Source organism: Daphnia carinata, chromosome 10, assembly GCF_022539665.2.
Source record: "Daphnia carinata strain CSIRO-1 chromosome 10, CSIRO_AGI_Dcar_HiC_V3, whole genome shotgun sequence".
In the NCBI taxonomy this organism is placed as follows: domain Eukaryota; kingdom Metazoa; phylum Arthropoda; class Branchiopoda; order Diplostraca; family Daphniidae; genus Daphnia; species Daphnia carinata.
Window position 1 is genome coordinate 18,461 of NC_081340.1, and position 10,167 is coordinate 28,627.

The following is a 10,167-nucleotide window of genomic DNA, read 5'->3' on the forward strand; positions in this document are numbered from 1 at the left end:
TTGTGGTTGACCGAACGCGATGGTTACCAGTCCAATATCCTTAACTATATAAATCAATTGTACTTGTGCTGGTTTTAATGGACATTACTGGAGTGTATTCATTTTATTTTGGAACTGAATTGTCAACGGCCATACCACGTAGAACAAACCTTGTCTCGTCAGCTCCAGGAAGTTAAGCTACGTCGGGTTCCGTTAGTACCTAGATGGGTGACCGCTTGGGAATACGGGATGCTGTTGGCATCAAAACTTTTATATCCACCTAGCCGTTTTTGGATGAATCACAGGGAAGTACGAACCATCTCGTGGTGAATTCTAGTATTTTCTAAAACGCCACCTAGTGGTCAGTTTTGAAATTTCATCTTCTATAAACTAGAGGTATTTTAAAACGAAATACAAAAAGAATGGTGCATTTCCGTGAGAAAAGTGACCTCTTTCAAGAAAGTGAATTTTATATGTTTGCATTTTTGTGGTTGACCGAACGCGATGGTTACCAGTCCAATATCCTTAACTATATAAATCAATTGTACTTGTGCTGGTTTTAATGGACATTACTGGAGTGTATTCATTTTATTTTGGAACTGAATTGTCAACGGCCATACCACGTAGAACAAACCTTGTCTCGTCAGCTCCAGGAAGTTAAGCTACGTCGGGTTCCGTTAGTACCTAGATGGGTGACCGCTTGGGAATACGGGATGCTGTTGGCATCAAAACTTTTATATCCACCTAGCCGTTTTTGGATGAATCACAGGGAAGTACGAACCATCTCGTGGTGAATTCTAGTATTTTCTAAAACGCCACCTAGTGGTCAGTTTTGAAATTTCATCTTCTATAAACTAGAGGTATTTTAAAACGAAATACAAAAAGAATGGTGCATTTCCGTGAGAAAAGTGACCTCTTTCAAGAAAGTGAATTTTATATGTTTGCATTTTTGTGGTTGACCGAACGCGATGGTTACCAGTCCAATATCCTTAACTATATAAATCAATTGTACTTGTGCTGGTTTTAATGGACATTACTGGAGTGTATTCATTTTATTTTGGAACTGAATTGTCAACGGCCATACCACGTAGAACAAACCTTGTCTCGTCAGCTCCAGGAAGTTAAGCTACGTCGGGTTCCGTTAGTACCTAGATGGGTGACCGCTTGGGAATACGGGATGCTGTTGGCATCAAAACTTATATCCACCTAGCCGTTTTTGGATGAATCACAGGGAAGTACGAACCATCTCGTGGTGAATTCTAGTATTTTCTAAAACGCCACCTAGTGGTCAGTTTTGAAATTTCATCTTCTATAAACTAGAGGTATTTTAAAACGAAATACAAAAAGAATGGTGCATTTCCGTGAGAAAAGTGACCTCTTTCAAGAAAGTGAATTTTATATGTTTGCATTTTTGTGGTTGACCGAACGCGATGGTTACCAGTCCAATATCCTTAACTATATAAATCAATTGTACTTGTGCTGGTTTTAATGGACATTACTGGAGTGTATTCATTTTATTTTGGAACTGAATTGTCAACGGCCATACCACGTAGAACAAACCTTGTCTCGTCAGCTCCAGGAAGTTAAGCTACGTCGGGTTCCGTTAGTACCTAGATGGGTGACCGCTTGGGAATACGGGATGCTGTTGGCATCAAAACTTTTATATCCACCTAGCCGTTTTTGGATGAATCACAGAAGTACGAACCATCTCGTGGTGAATTCTAGTATTTTCTAAAACGCCACCTAGTGGTCAGTTTTGAAATTTCATCTTCTATAAACTAGAGGTATTTTAAAACGAAATACAAAAAGAATGGTGCATTTCCGTGAGAAAAGTGACCTCTTTCAAGAAAGTGAATTTTATATGTTTGCATTTTTGTGGTTGACCGAACGCGATGGTTACCAGTCCAATATCCTTAACTATATAAATCAATTGTACTTGTGCTGGTTTTAATGGACATTACTGGAGTGTATTCATTTTATTTTGGAACTGAATTGTCAACGGCCATACCACGTAGAACAAACCTTGTCTCGTCAGCTCCAGGAAGTTAAGCTACGTCGGGTTCCGTTAGTACCTAGATGGGTGACCGCTTGGGAATACGGGATGCTGTTGGCATCAAAACTTTTATATCCACCTAGCCGTTTTTGGATGAATCACAGGGAAGTACGAACCATCTCGTGGTGAATTCTAGTATTTAAAACGCCACCTAGTGGTCAGTTTTGAAATTTCATCTTCTATAAACTAGAGGTATTTTAAAACGAAATACAAAAAGAATGGTGCATTTCCGTGAGAAAAGTGACCTCTTTCAAGAAAGTGAATTTTATATGTTTGCATTTTTGTGGTTGACCGAACGCGATGGTTACCAGTCCAATATCCTTAACTATATAAATCAATTGTACTTGTGCTGGTTTTAATGGACATTACTGGAGTGTATTCATTTTATTTTGGAACTGAATTGTCAACGGCCATACCACGTAGAACAAACCTTGTCTCGTCAGCTCCAGGAAGTTAAGCTACGTCGGGTTCCGTTAGTACCTAGATGGGTGACCGCTTGGGAATACGGGATGCTGTTGGCATCAAAACTTTTATATCCACCTAGCCGTTTTTGGATGAATCACAGGGAAGTACGAACCATCTCGTGGTGAATTCTAGTATTTTCTAAAACGCCACCTAGTGGTCAGTTTTGAAATTTCATCTTCTATAAACTAGAGGGTATTTTAAAACGAAATACAAAAAGAATGGTGCATTTCCGTGAGAAAAGTGACCTCTTTCAAGAAAGTGAATTTTATATGTTTGCATTTTTGTGGTTGACCGAACGCGATGGTTACCAGTCCAATATCCTTAACTATATAAATCAATTGTACTTGTGCTGGTTTTAATGGACATTACTGGAGTGTATTCATTTTATTTTGGAACTGAATTGTCAACGGCCATACCACGTAGAACAAACCTTGTCTCGTCAGCTCCAGGAAGTTAAGCTACGTCGGGTTCCGTTAGTACCTAGATGGGTGACCGCTTGGGAATACGGGATGCTGTTGGCATCAAAACTTTTATATCCACCTAGCCGTTTTTGGATGAATCACAGGGAAGTACGAACCATCTCGTGGTGAATTCTAGTATTTTCTAAAGAATGGTGCATTTCCGTGAGAAAAGTGACCTCTTTCAAGAAAGTGAATTTTATATGTTTGCATTTTTGTGGTTGACCGAACGCGATGGTTACCAGTCCAATATCCTTAACTATATAAATCAATTGTACTTGTGCTGGTTTTAATGGACATTACTGGAGTGTATTCATTTTATTTTGGAACTGAATTGTCAACGGCCATACCACGTAGAACAAACCTTGTCTCGTCAGCTCCAGGTTGTCAGTCCTATAGCTCCTCAATAAATCAATAAACTCAAATTTCACTCAATTTTCTCTCTTTTCCAACTTAAAGCACCATTTATTACATTCCCATTTTTTTTTTTCAAAAGCTTAGTTTTTTTTCCCTTTCTTCATTTCTCTATACATATAATTGTCATCTTCAGGTTCAGACTATCTACTATACTTCCTTCTTCACAAATTTTCTAATTTCTTTTCACCAATATAATTGTATTTACACCAGCAAAATAGTTTTCAAGTTTCCCCCAATATCAACTTTCTTAACATATATCATCCATCAACAACTAATTCACATCTCAGTTTGCCCTTCTGCACAAATTCATACAAAAATAAACAAAAAAAAAAAAAAAAAAAGCACAATTGCACTCTTCGAACGTAAAATGGAAATCAAAAGGGAAAAGACACTATTTTTCAGCTTCAAGGAGGTTGACTTTGTTCCACTTGAAATTGAGGTTCATAGATGGTTCATGAAACTGGGGATAGTCGACGACCAATTGATTGTTATAGATCTTCACTATCACACCAAAAATGTTGTCGCAAAGTTTCGTCACCAGCATCAGTTTGAAATGTTTTTCAAACGTCATTCTCAAGGAATCCCATTCGAGAAACATGGAAAGATACACATCATACCGGTGTTCATGGCCGGCAGTCCTTGGAAAAAAGTCCAAATTAAATATGTACCGGACGAAATGGACATTAAAGTTTTTCACAAAATTCTGGAGCCTTATGGAAAAATAAAAAAAATTGAATTTGAAATACCAGCGTTAGACCTTCTGAAAACTAAAAGGGAAAAATTAACAGTTGAAATGATTGTCACAAAGAATATTCCGTCATTTATTTCAGTTATGGAAAATCGATTTGCGATTTCCTATACAGGCCAAATAAAAACGTGTGCCAGGTGCGACTCAGAAGATCACGAAGCTAGACATTGTGAGGCTGGAAGGAAATCCTACAGCCAAGCAGTGGGAGGCAGCCCTGCGTTCACTTCGGCAATTAATGCTCTGCAGGACATTGTAAATGAGGCAGAACATGCCCAGACAAATAAGAATATGGGACTACCAATGGTAGCAAAAACCCATGAAACTGAAATATCGGAATCAGAAATAGAAGAAGAAGAGCAATATAACAAGAAAAGAGAAAGGAAAGTATCAGATGATTCGGAAGAAAAAGGAAAAAGAGAAGAAAAATGCAAGAGAATCAGGAAGAGAGTAAAACCTAATGTTAAAGCAGGAAGAAAAGATATTGGTGAACAACAAAAGAAAAATTTCAATCAAAACAAGGACAAACATGAAATTTCTGAAAAAGATCAGCCAAGTGTAGTCCAGTGGACAGAAACCAATATTCAGAAAAATTCAGATATAGGGAACTCACCGACTGAAGAAGAAATAAATAAGGAATGGCCTTGCAGCTCAGGAGAAGTAGAAGTTGCAAAGCAAGTGGATAGCGAATTGCGTGAAAGTAATTCTCCGGAAAATGTAGAAACAATAAACTTAACAGGGGGAAAGGAGAAATCAGATAAGGAAGAAGAGGAAGATAAGGGAAATGAAAAGGAAAAAAATATAGCTCGTTTTAGAAAAAATAACACAGATACGTATCAAAACATTGAAATAGACGGTGAAAACCCAAGCCCCCAAAACACAAATTTTACACCAATACTTTAAAAGGGTTCTTCTATTCAAAACATATTTTTATGATTAAGATTATCACTCTTAATATAAACGGAATAAAAGATAGCAGCAAACAACAATTTTTAAATAAATTTCTTAGTAAACACAAGCCAGATATTTTGTCTTTGCAAGAAACTAATATTAACACGCTTATTGACCTTCATATAGATTATGTAGCAGTCATAAATAATAACATCGAGAACAAAAGATCTGGAACTATCATTATATACAAAAAAGAAATAGAAGTAATTGAAATAGAAAAGGAAGAATCGGGAAGAATAATAAGAGTGCATTTCAAAGATTTTATCATTGTAAATATATACGCCCCAACCCAAAACGAGACAGCAGCAAACAGACATTTATTCTTCCTTCACGTTTTACCGAAATTTTTAAAAGCTAACGATGAAAACACAATAATTCTAGGGGATTTTAACTGTATAATTGACGCAAGAGATAGAGAAGGAATAAAAAAGAAAATAAATCACCAACTCAAAAATCTGATTGATCGACTAAAATATATCGATGCTTTTAGAACGATGAACCCAGATGCGAAAACGTACACTTTTATCAGCCCAAATGGAAAATCGAGAATCGATAGAATCTATATACAGTCAAAGCACAAACATATCATAAGAAATTGCACCAATGTAAATTTTGCATATAGTGCCACCACATAGCTGTCATGTTAGAATTGGAGGGAACCATATGTAAACCAGTGAAAAAAAACATATTATGGAAACTTAATACCAGTGTACTTGAAGACCCAGATTTTCAGGAAGAATTGGAAAATTTTATTTTAAAAGCAAAAAGGAAATTACACGAGTATCCATCTATAGTAGATTGGTGGGAAAAAGAAATAAAGGAAAAATTTAGAAAACTAAGTCAAAAATTCTGCAAAAACAAAACGAAAGAAAAGAACACAATGAAAAAATTTTATGAAAAATGCCTCGATCAAGTAAAATCAGAAATTGATAATGGAGGAAGAAATTTGGAAGATTATTATTTATTTAAAAATAAATTAAAAGACATTCACAAGATAGAGGAAAATGGAAAACAAATCAGGGGAAAACTAAATTACCTAGTAAATAATGAGGTCAGCACAGTAGCGAACTTAATTAAAGAAAAGACTAATGGAGAAGGTCGAACTATAAAGCACTTGGAAAGCAATGGAACGCAGAAGAAGGAAATACACGAAACAATACATGATTTTTACAAAGAACTATACACATTGAAAAATCACGATATACAAGAACGATGGGCCATTTTAGAAAACATACAACCTATCTTAACAGAAGATATTAATCAACAACTTGTAAAATTGATTTCGGAAAGTGAAGTTTTAAATGCAATAAATACACTACAGGAAGGAAGATCGCCAGGTATCGATGGATTGCCCATTGAGTTTTATAAGAAAATTTGGCCTTTTTTAAAGAATGAAATTACGAACATGTTCAGATTTATTTTAAATTCCAATAATCTTAGCAAAACGCAATCGAGTGGAATAATTACTCTTATACACAAAGGAGGTAGCAAAACCGTATTAGGGAACTGGAGACCAATTAGCCTCTTATGTTCTGACTACAAGATTTTAGCAAAAATTTTAACCATAAGACTTAAAAATATTTTACCAAACATTATCAGTAAAGAACAAACCGGTGGGATTCAAAACAGAGATATAACGCAGAATTTACTAACATTTAGAAATATTATTGAATATTTCTCAACAGAAGAGCAATATGATACTGAAAGAGGGAATGCATATTTGTATAGAAACAGAACAAGAGGAGCAGCAATTGTAAGTCTCGATTTTGAAAAAGCTTACGACATGGTAGATAGAACATTTTTATATGAAGTACTACTCAAATTTGGTTTCCATGACACTTTTATTAATTATATACAAATTTTATACGAAAACTCAACTAGTAAAGTTTTTATCAACAAAGCACTTGGAGAAGAAATTCTCCTAACAAGAGGGGTAAGACAGGGATGTCCATTGGCAATGTATTTATATATCATTTTTATTGAGCCCTTTCTTAGATTACTGAAAAAAGAAATTGAACCAATAAAAATAGCCCAGGCAAGTCACCAAGTTAGTGCGTTCGTAGACGACATTTCAATTTTTATTAACAAACCGACGGAACTAACAAAACTGGAACGATGCATTGAAGTCTTCGAGAAGGCCACAAATTCAAGAGTTAATAAAGGAAAATCTCATTTTTTAAAAATAGGTAGCCGTGCAGAAGTAATCCCATGGCCAGATACTTGGATAAAACCAGTGGAGAAAATGAAAATGCTTGGAATATGTTGGCACGAAAACATTTCAACAACAATTGACCAAAACTGCACCACACTAGTTACAAAAATACAGCAAACTATACAAAACACTTTTAACAGACTATTAACAATACAACAAAAAGTAACATTTTTTAACAGTTTTATTGTTCCTAGGTTATCACATTTAGCAAAAATTTTACCAATACCAAAACAATATTCAGACAAAATTCAACAGTTAGGACACAATTTCATATGGAGGCATCAGCTAGAAAGCATAGCAAAAAAAGAGCTTTACCAAACTATACCAGAAGGGGGTTTAAATCTTGTCAATACAAAAGTAAAGTACAATTCTCTTTTTTTAAAAACAATTTTAAATGATTTCACGGACATAACAAATGGAGAAAATAGTAAAGTCTTAAAATATTGGATTGGTCTTAAATTAAGAAACATTTTTCCAGTGAACCCAGGACCAAACTGTGAAACACCTCCAAAATTTTTAGTATCATCAACTGAATATATAATAAATTTATCAGAAACGAAAAACTTAACCCAGGAAATTACAGCCAAAGAAATTTACGCTAGTCTAATAAAGGAAGAACAAAAACCTCCAAAGATCATCTCAAAATGTCCCAATATAAATTTTAAACCTGGCTTTAAAGCAATAACGAAAAAGTTTTTATCTCCACTATTAAAAGAACACATGTTTTTACAAATTCACAATGTTCTCCCAACAAAAGATAGATTAATAAAATGCAAGCAAGATATTAACCCAAAATGCGATCAGTGCGATCAACACGAAAATATAGATCACTTATTTAATTGTAAAATAACAAAACCAGCTGTACAAATAGTCAAAAGGAAAATCTCAGCAATGTATAATAACACTTTCATTCCAACTAAACAACAAATTTATTTATTTGACTTTCCAGAAAAACCAAAGAAAAGTCAAAATAAGGCAATATTTTTAGCAGCTAACCTCAGTTTAATTATATGGAAGAAAAGGAAAAAACTAAATTTCATGTATTATTTTATTAATTCAATTAAAATCTTAGAAAATGAAATAAGAAATTACCCAGATTATCAAAAATGGTTTGACACTTAACATTTTGTAAACATACAGCAGTGCCACCTAGTATAAAACATTAAAACCATTCAAAAAAAAAAAAAAAAAAAAAAAAAAAAAAAAAAAAAAAAAAAAAAAAAAAAAAAAAAAAAAAAAAAAAAAAGTAAGCTACGTCGGGTTCCGTTAGTACCTAGATGGGTGACCGCTTGGGAATACGGGATGCTGTTGGCATCAAAACTTTTATATCCACCTAGCCGTTTTTGGATGAATCACAGGGAAGTACGAACCATCTCGCGGTGAATTCTAGTATTTTCTAAAACGCCACCTAGTGGTCAGTTTTGAAATTTCATCTCCTATAAACTAAAGGTATTTTTTAAAACGAGAACACAAAAAGAATGGTACATTTCCGTGAGAAAAGTGACCTCTTTAAAGAAAGTGAATTTTATTTGTTTGCATTTTTGTGGTTGACCGAACGCGATGGTTACCAGTCCAATATCCTTAACTATATAAATCAATTGTACTTGTGCTGGTTTTAATGGACATTACTGGAGTGTATTCATTTTATTTTGGAACTGAATTGTCAACGGCCATACCACGTAGAACAAACCTTGTCTCGTCAGCTCCAGGAAGTTAAGCTACGTCGGGTTCCGTTAGTACCTAGATGGGTGACCGCTTGGGAATACGGGATGCTGTTGGCATCAAAACTTTTATATCCACCTAGCCGTTTTTGGATGAATCACAGGGAAGTACGAACCATCTCGCGGTGAATTCTAGTATTTTCTAAAACGCCACCTAGTGGTCAGTTTTGAAATTTCATCTTCTATAAACTAAAGGTATTTTAAAACGAAATACAAAAAGAATGGTGCATTTCCGTGAGAAAAGTGACCTCTTTCAAGAAAGTGAATTTTATTTGTTATCATTTTTGTGGTTTACCGAACGCGATGGTTACCAGTCCAATATCCTTAACTATATAAATCAATTGTACTTGTGCTGGTTTTAATGGACATTACTGGAGTGTATTCATTTTATTTTGGAACTGAATTGTCAACGGCCATACCACGTAGAACAAACCTTGTCTCGTCAGCTCCAGGAAGTTAAGCTACGTCGGGTTCCGTTAGTACCTAGATGGGTGACCGCTTGGGAATACGGGATGCTGTTGGCATCAAAACTTTTATATCCACCTAGCCGTTTTTGGATGAATCACAGGGAAGTACGAACCATCTCGCGGTGAATTCTAGTATTTTCTAAAACGCCACCTAGTGGTCAGTTTTGAAATTTCATCTTCTATAAACTAGAGGTATTTTAAAACGAAATACAAAAAGAATGGTGCATTTCCGTGAGAAAAGTGACCTCTTTCAAGAAAGTGAATTTTATATGTTTGCATTTTTGTGGTTGACCGAACGCGATGGTTACCAGTCCAATATCCTTAACTATATAAATCAATTGTACTTGTGCTGGTTTTAATGGACATTACTGGAGTGTATTCATTTTATTTTGGAACTGAATTGTCAACGGCCATACCACGTAGAACAAACCTTGTCTCGTCAGCTCCAGGAAGTTAAGCTACGTCGGGTTCCGTTAGTACCTAGATGGGTGACCGCTTGGGAATACGGGATGCTGTTGGCATCAAAACTTTTATATCCACCTAGCCGTTTTTGGATGAATCACAGGGAAGTACGAACCATCTCGTGGTGAATTCTAGTATTTTCTAAAACGCCACCTAGTGGTCAGTTTTGAAATTTCATCTTCTATAAACTAGAGGTATTTTAAAACGAAATACAAAAAGAATGGTGCATTTCCGTGA

General features: G+C 35.2%; 10 pseudogenes; all 10 read left to right on the forward strand.

Moving 5' to 3' along the window:
- The first annotated feature begins 121 nt into the window (after window positions 1-121).
- LOC130701999 (5S ribosomal RNA) lies at window positions 122-240 on the forward strand (annotated as a pseudogene).
- Window positions 241-585: 345 nt separating this feature from the next.
- LOC130701998 (5S ribosomal RNA) lies at window positions 586-704 on the forward strand (annotated as a pseudogene).
- A 345-nt stretch (window positions 705-1,049) lies between these two features.
- Window positions 1,050-1,168, forward strand: LOC130701997 (5S ribosomal RNA; annotated as a pseudogene).
- Window positions 1,169-1,511: 343 nt separating this feature from the next.
- Window positions 1,512-1,630, forward strand: LOC130701995 (5S ribosomal RNA; annotated as a pseudogene).
- A 343-nt stretch (window positions 1,631-1,973) lies between these two features.
- On the forward strand, window positions 1,974-2,092 carry LOC130701994 (5S ribosomal RNA; annotated as a pseudogene).
- Window positions 2,093-2,434: 342 nt separating this feature from the next.
- LOC130702032 (5S ribosomal RNA) lies at window positions 2,435-2,553 on the forward strand (annotated as a pseudogene).
- Window positions 2,554-2,899: 346 nt separating this feature from the next.
- Window positions 2,900-3,018, forward strand: LOC130702029 (5S ribosomal RNA; annotated as a pseudogene).
- Window positions 3,019-8,942: 5,924 nt separating this feature from the next.
- LOC130702017 (5S ribosomal RNA) lies at window positions 8,943-9,061 on the forward strand (annotated as a pseudogene).
- A 345-nt stretch (window positions 9,062-9,406) lies between these two features.
- Window positions 9,407-9,525, forward strand: LOC130702005 (5S ribosomal RNA; annotated as a pseudogene).
- A 345-nt stretch (window positions 9,526-9,870) lies between these two features.
- LOC130701993 (5S ribosomal RNA) lies at window positions 9,871-9,989 on the forward strand (annotated as a pseudogene).
- Window positions 9,990-10,167: the final 178 nt, after the last annotated feature.